Source organism: Dama dama, chromosome Y (assembly GCF_033118175.1).
Source record: "Dama dama isolate Ldn47 chromosome Y, ASM3311817v1, whole genome shotgun sequence".
Classification (NCBI taxonomy): Eukaryota; Metazoa; Chordata; class Mammalia; order Artiodactyla; family Cervidae; genus Dama; species Dama dama.
In genome coordinates this window covers 14,262,423-14,285,928 of record NC_083715.1, presented here as the reverse complement: position 1 = coordinate 14,285,928, position 23,506 = coordinate 14,262,423, and the positions used below count along the sequence as shown (strand labels likewise).

At 55.0% G+C, this 23,506-nt stretch overlaps 1 pseudogene; it reads left to right on the top strand.

Moving 5' to 3' along the window:
- The first annotated feature begins 626 nt into the window (after positions 1–626).
- On the top strand, positions 627–8,215 carry LOC133053578 (testis-specific Y-encoded protein 1-like; annotated as a pseudogene).
- Positions 8,216–23,506: the final 15,291 nt, after the last annotated feature.

Below are 23,506 nucleotides of genomic sequence, written 5' to 3'. Positions count from 1 at the left end.
AGTGGAGGTCAAGTGTTGCAAGGGTTGGGGTTTGCACACACTCCCCTACCATCCAGACAGTAGCAGGATCCTGTCCCAGGAAGGAAAGTATCCAGCCACTTTGCATCCCTGCCTAACTTTTAGATACTCTGGGAGAGCTCCTAGGGATGGGCGGTCCCATGGGACACAGCAGTGTGCTCTTTAGATTGCAGAGAGAGAACACATGGCTTGAAATTCCAGAGGCCAATTAAATGCCAGCGCCTGCAGTAAGGTCAGGTGAAATAGCCATGCCCTCCCTGAAGCCGAGTGGCGACACGTGGAGGCGCTGGAAGCCAGGAAGCGGGGAAGCCACCCTCTGGTCTAGAGGAGTTTCTCTCAGGATGCCGCCCAATACCCTCTCTGCCATTGGTCTCGATTTGACCCAGCAGCCTGAGCCTGTCTCACAGCCTAGGGGGCCCGCGTGTTGGGCTGATCTCCGTGCACCCTGTCGTTGCCTCTCCAGAACCCCTTTCTTCAGCCTCTGGCCACCTGTCACACTCCAGGCCCCGCTTCCTGACCATTCCGCTCTAACTCCGCCGGAAAGAGCTAGCGAGCCACACCCGGTTACCTCAGCTGGCCCGCCATTGTGCACCACTTGCTGTGCTAGTATGTCCGGGCCCTTCAGATCTGCCCCAGCTCGGGGTCACAGCCATGTCCCAGAGTAGCGTGAGAGGCGGCTGGAGGAAGGCAGGAGCATCCCGGGACTCCGGACCTTCTTAGCTGGGAGCCCGGGTTCTCAGTGGGCCGGGTCCATGGGGCCTGCCTTCGCGATGCCGTGCACGGCTGGACTTTGCAGCGACCAGCTGGCACAGCAGGCGAAGAGGTCACCCTCTATGTGGTGGAGGCAGTGGAGGACAGCGGGAGGGCCCTGGTCGGGGGATACGAGGCGGGTATCTGGCAGGTGTGCCAGCTGCTGGCGGAAGACGTCATGGAGAAGGTGGAGGTTGTGGCAGATGAGGAGTGGGATCAGGGGTCTCCCAGGAGCTGGAGGAGAAGACGGTGGAGGAGCAGGGCCTGGAAGAAGCTGGAGGACTGAAAGAGCGGCCGGCGCCAAATGCACTACAGGCACTGACCGCCCTGCAGTTGGAAGTGAGCTCCCTAAATGAGCAAAACCGTCGGGCCTCTGTTCGCTTCATGCGGGTGAACCATCTAAGGAGGAAGCGTCACTTGGCTCGGAGAAGCGCCAACCTCCAAGTCATCCTTGGCTTCTGGGCCAAAGCTGTATCCTTCCTTCTGCTCCTAGGTGTTTGCCTGTCGGGAAGAGGAGGAGGAGGTGGAGCAGAAGCAGGAGCATGTGCAGGAGTGGGGGTGTGTGGGTGTGTGGTGAGGGCAGAGGTAGGGTGCTCCAGGCCGAAGACGGAAGTGTGGTCCTGGGCATTGGTAGGTTCCAAAGGCACAGTGGAGGAGTATCTTGTCAGAGCCACACCTAGAAGTTTCACAGCCATGACTCAGGGTATCCCCTTGAGGCCTGCATCTGAGGAGAATCAGTACCCAGGGCCTCTAGGTCAGGATGACCAGAGAGAGTACACTAGAACAGCAACTGCAGACATTTATCTTGTAAATGTGGATGATCCCTGGAAATTGCAGAGACATGGCAGTCTCCTGCCCACGCACACACACACACACACACACACACACACCGAGAGATACACACACATTGAGACACACACAGAAACACACACACACCCCAGTTTCTTCCAGATACGGTAGTCACAAGGACTGCAAGTCCTAAGAGTGTTACCAGTGACATGCTACTACCCAGCAAACACGGGCGAGAAGGCGGTTAGGAGAGATGAGAATTAGCCCCTGCCTTTGGGGTGCAGACCGCCTGAGCTGCAGAACAGCACAGGGAACCCAGAGCCACGAGCAGGTCTGATGGTATGGCAGGGCCTGAAATGTGAGTCGTGAAAAGGCAAGCGCGAGTGCCCAGCATCCTTGCAGATGCCTGTTCCAGTGTCTTTCTCCAGGCCAGACTAGGGCTGTTGTCCCTGGCTCTTCTTGGCCAGGAATGTGGCCTGATTGTCTCCTTGACACAAAGCAGATTATGAACCACACTCAAGTGTCAATCATAATCAGCGCCCAGGATGAAGATTTTCTTAGGTACACGATCGACTTGAAGGTCAGTGAGGGAGGCTGAGGATGGGTGGGTATGGCACTTGACAGGGAGGTGGGGGATGGTGTTATCCATGGGCCTGTACTGTGAGACTTTGCAGAGGCGTCATGGAGGCTGTTAAGACCCGCATGGTAGGCAAGCAGAGGCCCCTCGATGCTTGCACATTTTCCCTCCTCCCTGTGCTGGCAGATGCAGGTGCGGAGACAACCACGGTCCCTCTGCAAACTGGTCTTCTCGTTTTGGGACAATCTGTACTTCTGCAACATGGTGATTGTTAAGGAATATTACCTTGACATCACTGTTAAACGGGGCTCATAGAGTGGTGAGTGTTGGTACGTAAGGGGGCCTGGGTCCGGGTGTGGGTGGATGCTTCAGATGCCGCATCCACCCCTGTCTCCCCTGCCTTCCAAAAGGGTAAAGGGTATGTCGTTCCACACCAGTGCACTCGTCCTGGGACTTAGAACGGGGAGCACCCAGCCACAGGCAGGACACCAGGAGCCTGAACTTTCTCAATTGGCTGTCAGGCCACAACTGCCCAGCATCGGACAGGATTGCTGAGGTGGATTTGGTTTGGGCGTGTGCACAGTTGGTGATTGATATTGGAGCCCTTGGCTTCTCACAGGAGGGTTAGGGGCCTGGTCAGCCCTGGGCTGACCTTGCTGTTATTGCCATCAGATCATTGGCCAGGACGTGTGGGATGATCCCGTGAAGTACTACCCCAGGGAGGAAATTTGTGCCACGAGGGGGAGGTGACAGAAACACAGGTGGTGAGGGGGTCTGCAGAGGGGCCCTAACGGGACATCCGTGTGGAAGCTGGGGCACTCTCCTTTCCCAGAATGAAATCCTCAGGCTCATGCAAGCTGGCTGGGGAGCCTGGGTTTGTCTCATGCACGTGGCAGGTGACGGGCTGAGACTGGAGTCTTGGGGACTCGGTGTGGCCGTGAGTGAAGGAAGTCTCCCTCCAAGCAGCTGTGGTTGCAATGCCAGAATCCTCACTGATTCTGCTCAAGGTAGGGTGAATGACGTCTGTTTTTCAGAATCATCCTTCGGTCAATCGCGCTATCCCTGGCCTTCTGCTGCTCCGAAAGTTTGAGACTGTCTGGGTCCTTCCCTCCCACCACTGCTCCTGGGGTAGCCTATGACTTGAACGGCATGCTCCATGGGCTGCCTGTGCACTTAGGTGCTGACTTTGGGGTCGTGTGTTAATTTCCACATCCAGCACTCACCATCTCACCGCCACCACGCAGGCCATGCCGGTACCGGCTTCAGGCCGGCTTGGGAACATACGGAAGAGCTGAGGGACGAGGTGGACAGAGGGCCCCAATGGAAGGACATGGTGCCTACTGATGTCATTTCCCACATTGCTGTGCATAGCCGTCTTCAGCTACTGAGAGACCTGTGTTCCCTGTTTATGTTTGAGTCCCCATGCAGAGCATGTGTGTGTATATACACTCGTGGTTTTGTGTCACCTGTGTTAATGTGGGTCTATGTGTGTGTGTGTGTGTGTGTGTTTCTTGCTCAGTGCAGATGTACAGATGAAGGTGTCAGGAGAGGAACTGCCAAGCGACGAGAAGAGGAGGCACGAGGCGTCACCAGAATGAGGGACATTGGTCGACCTATCTCTGCAGTGATCCTGTCCAGGGTGGGAAAGAGGAAAGGATGGCCAGTGATAAATCAGAGTATGGCTCCCATGTGTGCAACTAAACCAAAAAGAAATACACGTTCACATTTTCTACCGTGTTATTTTGTGTATTTGGACCAGGTGGAGGGTTGGGTGGTTAGAGGATTCAACCAGGGCAAATCAGGTGGGGTGGGGATTTGAAACCACTGCCTGTGGACCCCTGAGTCTGTGACAGAGTGAGCCAGCTGATGGAAATATTGGAAGTGGATATGGCAGGACCCGGGGTGGTGAGGAGGTTAAGGTCCTGTAGAGAAGTGCAGAGAACCGAAGGAGGAGGAGGCACAGGAGAGCCTGCTTCCCTGGCGCCTTGTTCCACACATGTGAGAAGGATAAACTGGAGAAATTCTGGCTCGATGCTGCTCAGAATCAGCCCATCAGTCAGCACGCTACCCCCGAAGGAGCACACACAGGCACGATCGAACACTACATGTCATCTGTGCTGACGTAGGCTGTCCCTGCAAAACCCCAGGCAATCTAGCAGGCACAGGGTGTGAGCGTGGCATGCCATGAGGCATTTGCAACCTCCATGGCAGTGCAGAAAGGCGAGGAGAGCACATGTGGGGTGTACGTGTGTGTCACTCTGCCGTGTGCCTGTGAGGCAGGGAAGTGGGAGGACGCAAGGATGGTGGGCTGGCTGCTTGTCCCAAGGGACCCTGGGACATTGGGATACAAGGAGGGCCCTGGGGTCCGCACAGAGCCTGCATGTTTTCCGTGGTCCTGTCAAAAGGTACCTCATGGTTCGTGTGAACCCCCTGACGTGAATCCCTTCCCTCTTCTAGGGTCTTGCCCCTGGCTCTAAGGCCAGAGTGGCAAAGGTGACAGTCTGACCTTAATAGTGGATTCTGGCAGTCTCACTGGAGTAGAATCTCCGATTTGGTCTTAGGGAATCTGCACCAGGCATCACTCAGAGGGAAACTACTTTCCAGGTGACCGTTTTCCATGTCCCTGGGCACAACTGGGGACTGCCTTCCTTGGCGCATGGGCTACATAGGCAAGCAGGGATGTCTGTCTTTCCAGAATCCACCTGGGCCTAATGAGATCACCTGAAATAAAGGCCTGGAATTTATCAAATGATTGAGGCGTTGGGTGTGATCAAGCCCTCTGGGTGCACTTGAGATAGAAATGGTAATTTCTGCCCAAGCGGGGCATGAGCCGTGGGCTTAAAGGGCCAGTTTCCCAGGGTATCATCTGTTCGGGGACTCCATGCGTCTGGGTAGTAGGAAACTGAAGGGACTAGTTCTAGGGATGCCACCTTTCCTTTCTGGTCTCAGATCCCATGCTTTGTACTGGAAGAGAACCTGTAGATGCATGTGCACCTTCTTCACGACATTGTATCTGTCCCAGGGCTGCCGTGGTCTCTTGAGGCTTTGGAGCCTTGGGCATTTCATTGGCCTTCTCCAGCTACAGGGAGGGAGTGCTGGGGGCACATGTAGGCAGGTGCACACAGAAAGCTCAGGAGATAAGGAGGACAGGGACCCTTAACCAGAAATCTCTGGGCCCTAAAGGATATAAGCATGCAATGGGACACAGACTTGACAAGGCATGATGTAGAGAAGTGCACTCCAAGAAAGCAGTTCTCCAAGTCAGCTGAGCCCAAAGGCCCTTGTTTTCTGGTTCCGTGAAGGAAAGCACAGGTAATGGAATCATGCTAACATGACTGGGAATGTGAACCTGCCCAAGGTTATGGGAGAATATGGAACACAGGCCTAAGTCACTCAGCTGTCCACACCGAGCACTTCCAGGCCTGCCAGACGCTCTGCAGGTCCGTCCCTGTCATGAACAATGCCAGGATCTTGGTAAAATTGAACACAAGTCACAGAGATAGAAGTGCAAGCTGACAGGATCAACGAGCAAGTGAAGGAAAATAACATGGACAAAGCATGTCGGGGGCTTACCAAAATCCATGTTCCTGGAGAAGAAAGCCTGTACTTCTGCACATGTGTAAGACTCCTCTCAGGGATGTGAGTGTGCACATGTGGACATGTGTGCATATTCGTGCAGAGAAACGCCTACCAGTACACTTGTGAGGGTGAACAGTCGGAAGACACCTAGCTAGGTGACGCAAGAAAGGACAGCAGAAACATTAACGGAACATAGACTCTTGCCAGTAGAAGCAGTGAAGCCAGGGAATCATGCCCTATGATCTCACTGAGTTAGCAAGTTCTCCATGGAAATAGACGCCTGCAGCCCGGACCTCTGCCAGAAAGGAGAGGCAGGAGGAAATCACCTGGGCATGATCGTTGAGTGCAGAGGAGCTGAGACACAGATTGGGCTGTAGTCCCAGGCACAGAAGCTGCGGTGGGTGAGCCAAAAGCCATTTGGACAAACAGCTATGAGGGTCTTGGCATCCTTCTTAAGTGCCGGGCATTCTTCCCAAGTCCTGGCAAGGAGCATGAGCACCCTTTGCCTTTTGTGTAAGGTTTTAGAGATACAGTGGCACTGGAGCATAAGGACCTGCTACCTGCAGTGTGAGACATCTCTCTTTGTACCATTTGCAGAACACAGATACCGCCTATGAGGACTGTAGGAAGGATGGCTTAGGTTGGTCGTCTTGCTGATACCAGCCCCACAGTTTTGGGCCACCGGGTAGGCTGGGATGTCTTCTCACCTGGAGAACAGAACCTCTTTGAAAGAGCCTGGATAGGGTAAACGGGCCATTGTGCAGGCCTCCGGCACTTGTGTGTCGTGGAACTCAACACGCTGGTGTCCTTAGCCTCTCACTGGTAGGCATTCCAGCAAGCTTCAGGGAGTTCCGTCATGCCAGCAGACCGTGACCCGTTTCTCCCTCAGCGCAAGGTGTGGCCGTGTCACCAGAGTCCTGTGCAGCGTTCATGTCTGCCCAGTGAGGGAGTGAGGGTCGCCCATCCCCTTCTGTGCTTCAGCAGTAACCACCCACGTGGGCTTTCCAGTTTGAGAGAGGACTCTCCGACCCTGTGGCCCAGAACAGTCTCATCTGCCATGGGTGCAACTCACTGAGGAGGAGAAGGGCTTACCTTCACTCCAAGGTGAAACGTCTCTTCTGAGCGCTGGTGTCTGGAGAATGGCAGAGGACCACAGCTCCGCTTAGAGGGTCAGAGACACACAGGCAGCATTCCCTTGTGCACAAACAGCAGGATCACCAGAATCAGTGACAGGCGAGAAGCAGAGACAAAGAGAGAGTTCTCTGCCCTATGGATCTGGTGCGCCTGAAGAGTGGAGGTCAAGTGTTGCAAGGGTTGGGGTTTGCACACACTCCTCTACCATCCAGACAGTAGCAGGATCCTGTCCCAGGAAGGAAAGTATCCAGCCACTTTGCACCCCTGCCTAACCTTTAGATACTCTGGGAGAGCTCCTAGGGATGGGCGGTCCCATGGGACACAGCAGTGTGCTCTTTAGATTGCAGAGTGAGAACACATGGCTTGAAATTCCAGAGGCCAATTAAATGCCAGCGCCTGCAGTAAGGCCAGATGAAATAGCCATGCCCTCCCTGAAGCCGAGTGGTGCCACGTGGGGGTGCTGGAAGCCAGGAAGCGGGGAAGCCACCCTCTGGTCTAGAGGAGTTTCTCTCAGGATGCCGCCCAATACCCTCTCTGCCATTGGTCTCGATTTGACCCAGCAGCCTGAGCCTGTCTCACAGCCTAGGGGGCCCACGTGTTGGGCTGATCTCCGTGCACCCTGTCGTTGCCTCTCCAGAACCCCTTTCTTCAGCCTCTGGCTACCTGTCACACTCCAGGCCCCGCTTCCTGACCATTCCGCTCTAACCCCGCCGGAAAGAGCTAGCGAGCCACACCCGGTTACCTCAGCTGGCCCGCCATTGTGCACCACTTGCTGTGCTATTACGTCCGGGCCCTTCAGATCTGCCCACGCTCGGGGTCACAGCCATGTCCCAGAGGAGCGAGAGAGGCGGCTGGTGGAAGGCAGGAGCATCCCGGGACTCCGGACCTTCTTAGCTGGGAGCACGGGTGCTCAGTGGGCCGGGTCCATGGGGCCTGCCTTCGCGATGCCGTGCACGGCTGGACTTTGCAGCGACCAGCTGGCACAGCAGGCAAATAGGTCACCCTCTAAGTGGTGGAGGCAGTGGAGGACAGCGGGAGGGCCCTGGTGGGGGGAGACGAGGCGGGTATCTGGCAGGTGTGCCAGCTGCTGGCGGAAGACGTCATGGAGGAGGTGGAGGTTGTGGCAGATGAGGAGTGGGATCAGGGGTCTCCCAGGAGCTGGAGGAGAAGACGGTGGAGGAGCAGGGCCTGGAAGAAGCTGGAGGACTGAAAGAGCGGCCGGCGCCAAATGCGCTACAGGCACTGACCGCCCTGCAGTTGGAAGTGAGCTCCCTGAATGAGCAAAACCGTCGGGCCTCTGTTCGCTTCATGCGGGTGAACCATCTAAGGAGGAAGCGTCACTTGGCTCGGAGAAGCGCCATCCTCTAGGTCATCCCTGGCTTCGGGGCCGAAGCTGTATCCTTCCTTCTGCTCCTAGGTGTTTGCCTGTCGGGAAGAGGAGGAGGAGGTGGAGCAGAAGCAGGAGCATTTTCAGGAGTGGGGGTGTGTGGGTGTGTGGTGAGGGCAGTGGTAGGGTGCTCCAGGCTGATGACGAAAATGTGGTCCTGGGCATTGGTAGGTTCCAAAGGCACAGCCTAGGAGTATCTTGTCAGTGCCACACCTAGAAGTTTCACAGCCATGACTCAGGGTTTCCCCTTGAGGCCTGCATCTGAGGAGAATCAGTACCCAGGGCCTCTAGGTCAGGATGACCAGAGAGAGTACACTAGTACAGCAACTGCAGACATTTATCTTGTAAATGTGGATGATCCCTGGAAATTGCAGAGACACGGCAGTCTCCTGCCCACGCACACACACACACACACACACACACACACACACACACACCCAGAGATACACACACATTGAGACACACACAGAAACACACACACACCCCAGTTTCTTCCAGATACGGTAGTCACAAGGACTGCAAGTCCTAAGAATGTTACCAGTGACATGCTACTACCCAGCAAACACGGGCGAGAAGGCGGTTAGGAGAGATGAGAATTAGCCCCTGCCTTTGGGTTGCAGACCGCCTGAGCTGCAGAACAGCACAGGGAACCCAGAGCCACGAGCAGGTCTGATGGTATGGCAGGGCCTGAAATGTGAGTCGTGAACAGGCAAGCGCGATGCCCAGCATCGTTGCAGATGCCTGTTCCAGTGTCCTTCTCCAGGCCAGACTAGGGCTGTTGCCCTTGGCTCTTCTTGGCCCGGAATGTGGCCTGATTGTCTCCCTGACACAAAGCAGATTATGAACCACACTCAATTGTGAATCATAATCAGCGCACAGGATGAAAATATTCTTAGGTAAACGATCGACTTGAAGGTCAGTGAGGGAGGCTGAGGATGGGTGGGTATGGCACTTGACAGGGAGGTGGGGGATGGTGTTATCCATGGGCCTGCACTGTAAGACTTTGCAGAGGCGTCATGGAGGCTGTTTAGACGCGCATGGTAGACAAGCAGAGGCCCCTCGATGCTTGCACATTTTCCCTCCTCCCTGTGCTGGCAGATGCAGGTGCGGAGACAACCACGGTCCCTCTGCAAACTGGTCTTCTCGTTTTGGGACAATCTGTACTTCTGCAACATGGTGATTGTTAAGGAATATTACCTTGACATCACTGTTAAACGGGGCTCATAGAGTGGTGAGTGTTGGTACGTAAGGGGGCCTGGGTCCGGGTGTGGGTGGATGCTTCAGATGCCGCATCCACCCCTGTCTCCCCTGCCTTCCAAAAGGGTAAAGGGTATGTCGTTCCACACCAGTGCACTCGTCCTGGGACTTAGAACGGGGAGCACCCAGCCACAGGCAGGACACCAGGAGCCTGAACTTTCTCAATTGGCTGTCAGGCTACAACTGCCCAGCATCGAACAGGATTGCTGAGGTGGGTTTGGTTTGGGCGTGTGCACAGTTGGCAATTGATATTGGAGCCCTTGGCTTCTCACGGGAGTTTTACGGGCCTGGTCAGCCCTGGGCTGACCTTTCTGTTATTGCCATCAGATGATTGGCCAGGACGTGTGGGACGATCCCCTGAAGTACTACCCAAGGGAGGAAATTTGTGCCACGAGGGGGAGGTGACAGAAACACAAATGGTGAGCGGGTCTGCAGCGGGGCCCTGACGGGACATCCGTGTAGAGGCTGGGGCACTCTCCTTTCCCAGAATGAAATCCTCAGGCTCAAGCTAGCTGGCTGGGGAGCCTGGGTTTGTCTCATGCACGTGGCAGGTGACGGGCTGAGACTGGAGTCTTGGGGACTCGGTGTGGCCGTGAGTGAAGGAAGTCTCCCTCCAAGCAGCTGTGGTTGCAATGCCAGAATCCTCACTGATTCTGCTTGAGGCAGGGTGAATGACGTCTGTTTTTCAGAATCATCCTTCGGTCAATCGCGCTATCCCCGGCCTTCTGCTGCTCCGAAAGTTTGAGACTGTCTGGGTCCTTCCCTCCCACCACTGCTCCTGGGGTAGCATATGACTTGAAAGGCATGCTCCATGGGCTGCCTGTGCACTTAGGTGCTGACTTTGGGGTCGTGTGTTAATTTCCACATCCAGCACTCACCATCTCACCGCCACCACGCAGGCCACGCTGGGACCGGCTTCAGGCCGGCTTGGGAAAATACGGAAGAGCTGAGGGACGAGGTGGACAGAGGGCCCCAATGGAAGGACATGGTGCCTACTGATGCCGTTTCCCACATTGCTGTGCACAGCCGTCTTCAGCTACTGAGAGACCTGTGTTCCCTGTTTATGTTTGAGTCCCCATGCAGAGCATGTGTGTGTATATACACTCGTGGTTTTGTGTCACCTGTGTTAATGTGGGTCTATGTGTGTGTGTGTGTGTGTGTGTGTGTTTCTTGCTCAGTGCAGATGTACAGATGAAGGTGTCAGGAGAGGAACTGCCAAGCGACGAGAAGAGGAGGCACGAGGCGTCACCAGAATGAGGGACATTGGTCGACCTATCTCTGCAGTGATCCTGTCCAGGGTGGGAAAGAGGAAAGGATGGCCAGTGACAAATCAGAGCATGGCTCCCATGTGTGCAACTAGACCAAAAAGAAATACACGTTCACATTTTCTACCGTGTTATTTTGTGTATTTGGACCAGGTGGAGGGTTGGGTGGTTAGAGGATTCACCCAGGGCAAATCAGGTGGGGTGGGGATTTGAAACCACTGCCTGTGGACCCCTGAGTCTGTGACAGAATGGGCCAGCTGATGGAAATGTTGGAAGTGGCTATGGCAGGACCCGGGGTGGTGAGGTGGTTAAGGTCCTGTAGAGAAGGTCAGAGACCTGAAGGAGGAGGAGGCACAGGAGAGCCTGCTGCCCTGGAGCCTTGTTCCACACACGTGAGAAGGATACACTGGAGAAATCCTGGCTCGATGCTGCTCAGAATCAGCCCATCAGTCAGCACGCTACCCCCGAAGGAGCACACACAGGCACGATCGGACACTACATGTCATCTGTGCTGACGAAGGCTGTCCGTGCGAAACCCCAGGCAATCTAGCAGGCACAGGGTGTGAGCGTGGCATGCCATGAGGCACTTGCAACCTCCATGGCAGTGCAGAAAGGCGAGGAGAGCACATGTGGGGTGTACGTGTGTGTCACTCTGCCGGCGTGTGCCTGTGAGGCAGGGAAGTGGGAGGACGCAAGGATGGTGGGCTGGCTGCTTGTCCCAAGGGACCCTGGGACATTGGGAGACAACGAGGGCCCTGAGGTCCGCACAGAGCCTGCGTGTTTTCCGTGGTCCTGCCAAAAGGTACCTCATGGTTCGTGTGAACCCCCTGACGTGAATCCCTTCCCTCTTCTAGGGTCTTGCCCCTGGCTCTAAGGCCAGAGTGGCAAAGGTGACAGTCTGACCTTGATAGTGGATTCTGGCAGTCTCACTGGAGTAGAATCTCCGATTTGGTCTTAGCGAATCTGCACCAGGCATCACTCAGAGGGAACCTACTTTCCAGGTGACCATTTTCCATGTCCCTGGGCACAACTGGGGACTGCCTTCCTTGGCGCATGGGCTACATAGGCAAGCAGGGATGCCTGTCTTTCCAGAATCCACCTGGGCCTAATGAGAGCACCTGAAGTAAAGGCCTGGAATTTATCAAATGATTGAGGCGTTGGGTGTGATCAAGCCCTCTGGGTGCACTTGAGATAGAAATGGTAATTTCTGCCCAAGCGGGGCATGAGCCATGGGCTTAAAGGGCCAGTTTCCCAGGGTATCATCTGTTCGGGGACTCCATGAGTCTGGGTAGTAGGAAACTGAAGGGACTAGTTCTAGGGATGCCACCTTTCCTTTCTGGTCTCAGATCCCATGCTTTGTACTGGAAGAGAACCTGTAGATGCATGTGCACCTTCTTCACGACATTGTATCTGTCCCAGGCCTGCCGCGGTCTCTTGGGGCTGTTGGAGCCTTGGGCATTTCATTGGCCTTCTCCAGCTACAGGGAGGGAGCGCTGGGGGCACAGGTAGGCAGGTGCACACAGAAAGCTCAGGAGATAAGGAGGACAGGGACCCTTAACCAGAAAGCTGTGGGCCCTAAAGGATATAGGCATGCAATGGGACACAGACTTGACAAGGCATGATGTAGAGAGGTGCACACCAAGACAGCAGTTCTTCAAGTCAGCTGAGCCCAAAGGCCCTTGTTTTCTGGTTCCGTGAAGGAAAGCTAACATGACTGGGAATGTGAACCTGCCCAAGGTTATGGGAGAATATGGAACACAGGCCTAAGTCACTCAGCTGTCCACACCGAGCACTTCCAGGCCTGCCAGACGCTCTGCAGGTCCGTCCCTGTCATGAACAATGCCAGGATCTTGGTAAAATTGAACACAAGTCACAGAGATAGAAGTGCAAGCTGACAGGATCAACGAGCAAGTGAAGGAAAATAACATGGACAAAGCATGTCGGGGGCTTACCAAAATCCATGTTCCTGGAGAAGAAAGCCTGTACTTCTGCACATGTGTAAGTCTCCTCTCAGGGATGTGAGTGTGCACATGTGGACATGTGTGCATATTCGTGCAGAGAAACGCCTACCAGTACACTTGTGAGGGTGAACAGTCGGAAGACACCTAGCTAGGTGACGCAAGAAAGGACAGCAGAAACATTAACGGAACATAGACTCTTGCCAGTAGAAGCAGTGAAGCCAGGGAATCATGCCCTATGATCTCACTGAGTTAGCAAGTTCTCCATGGAAATAGACGCCTGCAGCCCGGACCTCTGCCAGAAAGGAGAGGCAGGAGGAAATCACCTGGGCATGATCGTTGAGTGCAGAGGAGCTGAGACACAGATTGGGCTGTAGTCCCAGGCACAGAAGCTGCGGTGGGTGAGCCAAAAGCCATTTGGACAAACAGCTATGAGGGTCTTGGCATCCTTCTTAAGTGCCAGGCATTCTTCCCAAGTCCTGGCAAGGAGCATGAGCACCCTTTGCCTTTTGTGTAAGGTTTTAGAGATACAGTGGCACTGGAGCATAAGGACCTGCTACCTGCAGAATCATCGAGTGTGAGACATCTCTCTTTGTACCATTTGCAGAACACAGATACCGCCTATGAGGACTGTAGGAAGGATGGCTTAGGTTGGTCGTCTTGCTGATACCAGCCCCACAGTTTTGGGCCACCGGGTAGGCTGGGATGTCTTCTCACCTGGAGAACAGAACCTCTTTGAAAGAGCCTGGATAGGGTAAACGGGCCATTGTGCAGGCCTCCGGCACTTGTGTGTCGTGGAACTCAACACGCTGGTGTCCTTAGCCTCTCACTGGTAGGCATTCCAGCAAGCTTCAGGGAGTTCCGTCATGCCAGCAGACCGTGACCCGTTTCTCCCTCAGCGCAAGGTGTGGCCGTGTCACCAGAGTCCTGTGCAGCGTTCATGTCTGCCCAGTGAGGGAGTGAGGGTCGCCCATCCCCTTCTGTGCTTCAGCAGTAACCACCCACGTGGGCTTTCCAGTTTGAGAGAGGACTCTCCGACCCTGTGGCCCAGAACAGTCTCATCTGCCATGGGTGCAACTCACTGAGGAGGAGAAGGGCTTACCTTCACTCCAAGGTGAAACGTCTCTTCTGAGCGCTGGTGTCTGGAGAATGGCAGAGGACCACAGCTCCGCTTAGAGGGTCAGAGACACACAGGCAGCATTCCCTTGTGCACAAACAGCAGGATCACCAGAATCAGTGACAGGCGAGAAGCAGAGACAAAGAGAGAGTTCTCTGCCCTATGGATCTGGTGCGCCTGAAGAGTGGAGGTCAAGTGTTGCAAGGGTTGGGGTTTGCACACACTCCTCTACCATCCAGACAGTAGCAGGATCCTGTCCCAGGAAGGAAAGTATCCAGCCACTTTGCACCCCTGCCTAACCTTTAGATACTCTGGGAGAGCTCCTAGGGATGGGCGGTCCCATGGGACACAGCAGTGTGCTCTTTAGATTGCAGAGTGAGAACACATGGCTTGAAATTCCAGAGGCCAATTAAATGCCAGCGCCTGCAGTAAGGCCAGATGAAATAGCCATGCCCTCCCTGAAGCCGAGTGGTGCCACGTGGGGGTGCTGGAAGCCAGGAAGAGGGGAAGCCACCCTCTGGTCTAGAGGAGTTTCTCTCAGGATGCCGCCCAATACCCTCTCTGCCATTGGTCTCGATTTGACCCAGCAGCCTGAGCCTGTCTCACAGCCTAGGGGGCCCACGTGTTGGGCTGATCTCCGTGCACCCTGTCGTTGCCTTTCCAGAACCCCTTTCTTCAGCCTCTGGCTACCTGTCACACTCCAGGCCCCGCTTCCTGACCATTCCGCTCTAACCCCGCCGGAAAGAGCTAGCGAGCCACACCCGGTTACCTCAGCTGGCCCGCCATTGTGCACCACTTGCTGTGCTATTACGTCCGGGCCCTTCAGATCTGCCCACGCTCGGGGTCACAGCCATGTCCCAGAGGAGCGAGAGAGGCGGCTGGTGGAAGGCAGGAGCATCCCGGGACTCCGGACCTTCTTAGCTGGGAGCACGGGTGCTCAGTGGGCCGGGTCCATGGGGCCTGCCTTCGCGATGCCGTGCACGGCTGGACTTTGCAGCGACCAGCTGGCACAGCAGGCAAATAGGTCACCCTCTAAGTGGTGGAGGCAGTGGAGGACAGCGGGAGGGCCCTGGTGGGGGGAGACGAGGCGGGTATCTGGCAGGTGTGCCAGCTGCTGGCGGAAGACGTCATGGAGGAGGTGGAGGTTGTGGCAGATGAGGAGTGGGATCAGGGGTCTCCCAGGAGCTGGAGGAGAAGACGGTGGAGGAGCAGGGCCTGGAAGAAGCTGGAGGACTGAAAGAGCGGCCGGCGCCAAATGCGCTACAGGCACTGACCGCCCTGCAGTTGGAAGTGAGCTCCCTGAATGAGCAAAACCGTCGGGCCTCTGTTCGCTTCATGCGGGTGAACCATCTAAGGAGGAAGCGTCACTTGGTTCGGAGAAGCGCCATCCTCCAGGTCATCCCTGTCTTCTGGGCCAAAGCTGTATCCTTCCTTCTGCTCCTAGGTGTTTGCCTGTCGGGAAGAGGAGGAGGAGGTGTAGCAGAAGCAGGAGCATGTGAAGGAGTGGGGGTGTGTGGGTGTGTGGTGAGGGCAGAGGTAGGGTGCTCCAGGCTGATGATGGAAGTGTGGTCCTGGGCATTGGTAGGTTCCAAAGGCACAGCGGAGGAGTATCTTGTCAGAGCCACACCTAGAAGGTCTACAGCCATGACTCAGGGTTTCCCCTTGAGGCCTGCATCTGAGGAGAATAAGTACCCAGGGCCTCTAGGTCAGGATGACCAGAGAGAGTACACTAGTACAGCAACTGCAGACATTTATCTTGTAAATGTGGATGATCCCTGGAAATTGCAGACACACGGCAGTCTCCTGCCCACGCACACACACACACACACACACACACCCAGAGATACACACACATTGAGACACACACAGAAACACACACACACCCCAGTTTCTTCCAGATACGGTAGTCACAAGGACTGCAAGTCCTAACAATGTTACCAGTGACATGCTACTACCCAGCAAACACGGGCAAGAAGGCGGTTAGGAGAGATGAGAATTAGCCCCTGCCTTTGGGTTGCAGACCGCCTGAGCTGCAGAACAGCACAGGGAACCCAGAGCCACGAGCAGGTCTGATGGTATGGCAGGGCCTGAAATGTGAGTCGTGAACAGGCAAGCGCGATGCCCAGCATCGTTGCAGATGCCTGTTCCAGTGTCCTTCTCCAGGCCAGACTAGGGCTGTTGCCCCTGGCTCTTCTTGGCCAGGAATGTGACCTGATTGTCTCCTTGACACAAAGCAGATTATGAACCACACTCAAGTGTGAATCATAATCAGTGCCCAAGATGAAAATATTCTTAGGCAACCGATCGACTTGAAGGTCAGTGAGGGAGGCTGAGGATGGGTGGGTATGGCACTTGACAGGGAGGTGGGGGATGGTGTTATCCATGGGCCTGTACTGTAAGACTTTGCAGAGGCATCATGGAGGCTGTTAAGACCCGCATGGTAGGCAATCAGAGGCCCCTCGATGCTTGCACATTTTACCTCCTCCCTGTGCTGGCAGATGCAGGTGCAGAAACAACCACGGTCTCTCTGCAAACTGGTCTTCTCGTTTTGGGACAATCTGTACTTCTGCAACATGGTGATTGTTAAGGAATATTACCTTGACATCACTGGTAAACGGGGCTCATAGAGTGGTGAGTGTTGGTACGTAAGGGGTCCTGGGTCGGGGTGTGGGTGGATGCTTCAGATGCCGCATCCACCCCTGTCTTCCCTGCCTTCCAAAAGGGTAAAGGGCATGTCGTTCCACACCAGTGCACTCGTCCTGGGACTTTGAACGGGGAGCACCCAGCCACAGGCAGGACACCAGGAGCCTGAACTTTCTCAATTGGCTGTCAGGCCACAACTGCCCAGCATCGAACAGGATTGCTGAGGTGGTTTTGGTTTGGGCGTGTGCACAGTTGGCGATTGATATTGGAGCCCTTGGCTTCTCACGGGAGTTTTACGGGCCTGGTCAGCCCTGGGCTGACCTTTCTGTTATTGCCATCAGATGATTGGCCAGGACGTGTGGGACGATCCCCTGAAGTACTTCCCCAGGGAGGAAATTTGTGCCACGAGGGCGAGGTGACAGAAACACAAATGGTGAGCGGGTCTGCAGCGGGGCCCTGACGGGACATCCGTGTAGAGGCTGGGGCACTCTCCTTTCCCAGAATGAAATCCTCAGGCTCATGCTAGCTGGCTGGGGAGCCTGGGTTTGTCTCATGCACGTGGCAGGTGACGGGCTGAGACTGGAGTCTTGGGGACTCGGTGTGGCCGTGAGTGAAGGAAGTCTCCCTCCAAGCAGCTGTGGTTGCAATGCCAGAATCCTCAGTGATTCTGCTCGAGGCAGGGTGAATGACGTCTGTTTTTCAGAATCATCCTTCGGTCAATCGCGCTATCCCCGGCCTTCTGCTGCTCCGAAAGTTTGAGACTGTCTGGGTCCTTCCCTCCCACCACTGCTCCTGGGGTAGCATATGACTTGAAAGTCATGCTCCATGGGCTGCCTGTGCACTTAGGTGCTGACTTTGGGGTCGTGTGTTAATTTCCACATCCAGCACTCACAATCTCACCGCCACCACGCAGCCCACGCTGGGACCGGCTTCAGGCCGGCTTGGGAAAATACGGAAGAGCTGAGGGACGAGGTGGACAGAGGGCCCCAATGGAAGGACATGGTGCCTACTGATGCAATTTCCCACATTGCTGTGCACAGCCGTCTTCAGCTACTGAGAGACCTGTGTTCCCTGTTTATGTTTGAGTCCCCATGCAGAGCATGTGTGTGTATATACACTCGTGGTTTTGTGTCACCTGTGTTAATGTGGGTCTATGTGTGTGTGTGTGTGTGTGTGTGTGTGTTTCTTGCTCAGTGCCGATGTACAGATGAAGGTGTCAGGAGAGGAACTGCCAAGCGACGAGAAGAGGAGGCACGAGGCGTCACCAGAATGAGGGACATTGGTCGACCTACCTCTGCAGTGATCCTGTCCAGGGTGGGAAGGAGGAAACGATGGGCAGTGACAAATCAGAGCATGGCTCCCTTGTGTGCAACTAGACCAAAAAGAAATACACGTTCACATTTTCTACCGTGTTATTTTGTGTATTTGGACCAGGTGGAGGGTTGGGTGGTTAGAGGATTCACCCAGGGCAAATCAGGTGGGGTGGGGATTCGAAACCACTGCCTGTGGACCCCTGAGTCTGTGACAGAATGGGCCAGCTGATGGAAATGTTGGAAGTGGCTATGGCAGGACCCGGGGTGGTGAGGTGGTTAAGGTCCTGTAGAGAAGGTCAGAGACCTGAAGGAGGAGGAGGCACAGGAGAGCCTGCTGCCCTGGAGCCTTGTTCCACACACGTGAGAAGGATACACTGGAGAAATCCTGGCTCGATGCTGCTCAGAATCAGCCCATCAGTCAGCACGCTACCCCCGAAGGAGCACACACAGGCACGATCGGACACTACATGTCATCTGTGCTGACGAAGGCTGTCCGTGCGAAACCCCAGGCAATCTAGCAGGCACAGGGTGTGAGCGTGGCATGCCATGAGGCACTTGCAACCTCCATGGCAGTGCCGAAAGGCGAGGAGAGCACATGTGGGGTGTACGTGTGTGTCACTCTGCCGGCGTGTGCCTCTGAGTCAGGGAAGTGGGAGGACGCAAGGATGGTGGGCTGGCTGCTTGTCCCAAGGGACCCTGGGACATTGGGAGACAAGTAGGGCCCTGGGGTCCGCACAGAGCCTGCGTGTTTTCCGTGGTCCTGCCAAAAGGTACCTCATGGTTCGTGTGAACCCCCTGACGTGAATCCCTACCCTCTTCTAGGGTCTTGCCCCTGGCTCTAAGGCCAGAGTGGCAAAGGTGACAGTCTGACCTTGATAGTGGATTCTGGCAGTCTCACTGGAGTAGAATCTCCGTTTTGGTCTTAGGGAATCTGCACCAGGCATCACTCAGAGGGAACCTACTTTCCAGGTGACCGTTTTCCATGTCCCTGGGCACAACTGGGGACTGCCTTCCTTGGCACATGGGCTACATAGGCAAGCAGGGATGCCTGTCTTTCCAGAATCCACCTGGGCCTAATGAGAGCACCTGAAATAAAGGCCTGGAATTTATCAAATGATTGAGGCGTTGAGTGTGATCAAGCCCTCTGGGTGCACTTGAGATAGAAATGGTAATTTCTGCCCAAGCGGGGCATGAGCCATGGGCTTAAAGGGCCAGTTTCCCAGGGTATCATCTGTTCAGGGACTCCATGAGTCTGGGTAGTAGGAAACTGAAGGGACTAGTTCTAGGGTTGCCACATTTCCTTTCTGGTCTCAGATCCCATGCTTTGTACTGGAAGAGAACCTGTAGATGCATGTGCACCTTCTTCACGACATTGTATCTGTCCCAGGCCTGCCACGGTCTCTTGGGGCTGTTGGAGCCTTGGGCATTTCATTGGCCTTCTCCAGCTACAGGGAGGGAGCGCTGGGGACACAGGGAGACAGGTGCACACAGAAAGCTCAGGAGATAAGGAGGACAGGGACCCTTAACCAGAAAGCTGTGGGCCCTAAAGGATATAGGCATGCAATGGGACACAGACTTGACAAGGCATGATGTAGAGAGGTGCACACCAAGAAAGCAGTTCTCCAAGTCAGCTGAGCCCAAAGGCCCTTGTTTTCTGGTTCCGTGAAGGAAAGCACAGGTAATGGAATCATGCTAACATGACTGGGAATGTGAACCTGCCCAAGGTTATGGGAGAATATGGAACACAGGCACAAGTCACTCAGCTGTCCAAACCGAGCACGTCCAGGCCTGCCAGACACTCTGCAGTTCTGTGCCTGTCATGAACAATGCCAGGATCTTGGTAAAATTGAACACAAGTCACAGAGTTAGAAGTGCAAGCTGACAGGATCAACGAGCAAGTGAAGGAAAATAACATGGACAAAGCATGTCGGGGGCTTACCAAAATCCATGTTCCTTGAGAAGAAAGCCTGTACTTCCGCACATGTGTAAGTCTCCTCTCAGGGATGTGAGTGTGCACATGTGGACATGTGTGCATATTCGTGCAGAGAAACGCCTACCAGTACACTTGTGAGGGTGAACAGTCGGAATACACCTAGCTAGGTGACCCAAGAAAGGACAGCAGAAACATTAACGGAACATAGACTCTTGCCAGTAGAAGCAGTGAAGCCAGGGAATCATGCCCTATGATCTCACTGAGTTAGCAAGTTCTCCATGGAAATAGACGCCTGCAGCCCGGACCTCTGCCAGAAAGGAGAGGCAGGAGGAAATCACCTGGGCATGATCGTTGAGTGCAGAGGAGCTGAGACACAGATTGGGCTGTAGTCCCAGGCACAGAAGCTGCGGTGGGTGAGCCAAAAGCCATTTGGACAAACAGCTATGAGGGTCTTGGCATCCTTCTTAAGTGCTGGGCATTCTTCCCAAGTCCTGGCAAGGAGCATGAGCACCCTTTGCCTTTTGTGTAAGGTTTTAGAGATACAGTGGCACTGGAGCATAAGGACCTGCTACCTGCAGAATCATCGAGTGTGAGACATCTCTCTTTGTACCATTTGCAGAACACAGATACCGCCTATGAGGAGTGTAGGAAGGATGGCTTAGGTTGGTCGTCTTGCTGATACCAGCCCCACAGTTTTGGGCCACCGGGTAGGCTGGGATGTCTTCTCACCTGGAGAACAGAACCTCTTTGAAAGAGCCTGGATAGGATAAACGGGCCATTGTGCAGGCCTCCGGCACTTGTGTGTCGTGGAACTCAACAGACTGGTGTCCTTAGCCTCTCACTGGTAGGCATTCCAGCAAGCTTCAGGGAGTTCCGTCATGCCAGCAGACCGTGACCCGTTTCTCCCTCAGCGCAAGGTGTGGCCGTGTCACCAGAGTCCTGTGCAGCATTCATGTCTGCCGAGTGAGAGAGGGAGGGTCGCCCGTCCCCTTCTGTGCTTCAGCAGTAACCACCCACGTGGGCTTTCCAGTTTGAGAGAGCACTCTCCGACCCTGTGGCCCAGAACAGTCTCATCTGCCATGGGTGCAACTCACTGAGGAGGAGAAGGGCTTACCTTCACTCCAAGGTAAAACGTCTCTTCTGAGCGCTGGTGTCCGGAGAATGGCAGAGGACCACAGCACCACTTAGAGGGTCAGAGACACACAGGCAGCATTCCCTTGTGCACAAACAGCAGGATCACCCGAATCAGTAACAGGCGAGAAGCAGACACAAAGAGAGAGTTCTCTGCCCTATGGATCTGGTGCACCTGAAGCGTGGAGATCAAGTGTTGCAAGGGTTGGGGTTTGCACACACTCCCCTACCATCCAGACAGTAGCCGGATCCTGTCCCAGGAAGGAAGGTAGCCAGCCACTTTGCACCCCTGCCTAACCTTTAGATACTCTGGGAGAGCTCCTAGGGATGGGCGGTCCCATGGGACACAGCAGTGTGCTCTTTAGTTTGTAGAATGAGTACACATGGATTGAAATTCCAGAGGCCTATTAAATGCCAGCGCCTGCAGAAAGGCCAGATGAAATAGCCATGCCCTCCCTGAAGCCTAATGGCGCCACGTGGGGACTCTGGAAGCCAGGAAACAGGGAAGCCACCCTCTGGTCTAGAGGAGTTTCTCTCAGGATGCCGCCCAATACCCTCTCTGCCATTGGTCTCGATTTGACCCAGCAGCCTGAGCCTGTCTCACAGCCTAGGGGGCCCGCCTGTTGGGCTGATCTCCGTGCACCCTGTCGTTGCCTCTCCAGAACCCCTTTCTTCAGCCTCTGGCCACCTGTCACACTCCAGGCCCCGCTTCCTGACCATTCCGCTCTAACCCCACCGGAAAGAGCTAGCGAGCCACACCCGGTTACCTCAGCTGGCCCGCCATTTTGCACCACTTGCTGTGCTAATATGTCCGGGCCCTTCACATCTGCCCCAGCTCGGGGTCACAGCCATGTCCCAGAGGAGCGTGAGAGGCGGCTGGAGGAAGGCAGGAGCATCCCGGGACTCCAGAATTTCTTCGCTGGGAGCCCGGGTGCTCAGTGGGCCGGGTCCATGGGGCCTGCCTTCGTGATGCCGTGCACGGCTGGACTTTGCAGCGACCAGCTGGCACAGCAAGGAAGAGGTCACCCTCTAACTGGTGCAGGCAGTGGAGCACAGTGGGAGGGCCCTGGTGGGGGGAGACGAGGCGGGTATCTGGCAGGTGTGCCAGTTGCTGCCGGATGACGTCATGGAGGAGGTGGAGGTTGTGGCAGATGAGGAGTGGGATCAGGGGTCTCCCAGGAGCTGGAGGAGAAGACGGTGGAGGAGCAGGGCCTGGAAGAACCTGGAGGACTGAAAGAGCAGCCGGCGCCAAATGCGCTACAGGCACTGACCGCCCTGCAGTTGGAAGTGAGCTCCCTGAATGAGCAAAACCGTCGGGCCTCTGTTTGCTCATGCGCATGAACCATATAAGGAGGAAGCGTCACTTGGCTCGGAGAAGCGCCATCCTCCAGGTCATCCCTGCCTTCTGGGCCAAAGCTGTATCGTTCCTTCTGCTCCTAGGTGTTTGCCTGTCGGGAAGAGGAGGAGGAGGTGTAGCAGAAGCAGGAGCATGTGCAGGAGTGGGGGAGTGTGGGTGTGTGGTGAGGGCAGAGGTAGGGTGCTCCAGGCCGAAGACGGAAGTGGGGTACTGGGCATTGGTAGGTTTCAAAGGCACAGCGGAGGAGTATCTTGTCAGAGACACACCTAGAAGTTTCACAGCCATGACTCAGGGTTTCCCCTTGCGGCCTTCATCTGAGGAGAATCAGTACCCAGGGCCTCTAGGTCAGGATGACCAGAGAGAGTACACTAGTACAGCAACTGCAGACATTTATCTTGTAAATGTGGATGATCCCTGGAAATTGCAGAGACATGGCAGTCTCCTGCCCATGCACACACACACACACACACACACACACACTGATACACACACACTGAGACACACACAGAAACACACACACACCCCAGTTTCTTCCAGATTCGGTAGTCACAAGGACTGCAAGTCCTAACAATGTTACCAGTGAAATGCTACTACCCAGCAAACACGGGCGAGAAGGTGGTTAGGAGAGATGAGAATTAGCCCCTGCCTTTGGGTTGCAGACAACCTGAGCTGCAGAGCAGCACAGGGAACCCAGAGCCACGAGCAGGTCTGATGGTATGGCAGGGCCTGTAGATGTGAGTCGTGAACAGGAAAGCGCGAATGCCCAGCATCCATGCAGATGCCTGTTCCAGTGGCCTTCTCCAGGCCAGACTAGGGCTGTTGCCCCTGGCTCTTCTTGGCCCGGAATGTGTCCTGATTGTCTCCTTGACACAAAGCAGATTATGAACCACATCAAGTGTCAATCATAATCAGCGAACAGGATGAAGATTTTCTTAGGTACACGATCGACTTGAAGGTCAGTGAGGGAGGCTGAGGATGGGTGGGTATGGCACTTGACAGGGAGGTGGGGGATGGTGTTATCCATGGGCCTGTAGTGTGAGACTTTGCAGAGGCGTCATGGAGGCTGTTAAGACCCGCATGGTAGGCAAGCAGAGGCCCCTCGATGCTTGCACATTTTCCCTCCTCCCTGTGCTGGCAGATGCAGGTGCGGAGAAATCCACGGTCCCTCTGCAAACTGGTCTTCTCGTTTTGGGACAATCTGTACTTCTACAACATGGTGATTGTTAAGGAATATTACCTTGACATCACTGGTAAACGGGGCTCATAGAGTGGTGAGTGTTGGTACCCAAGGGGTCCTG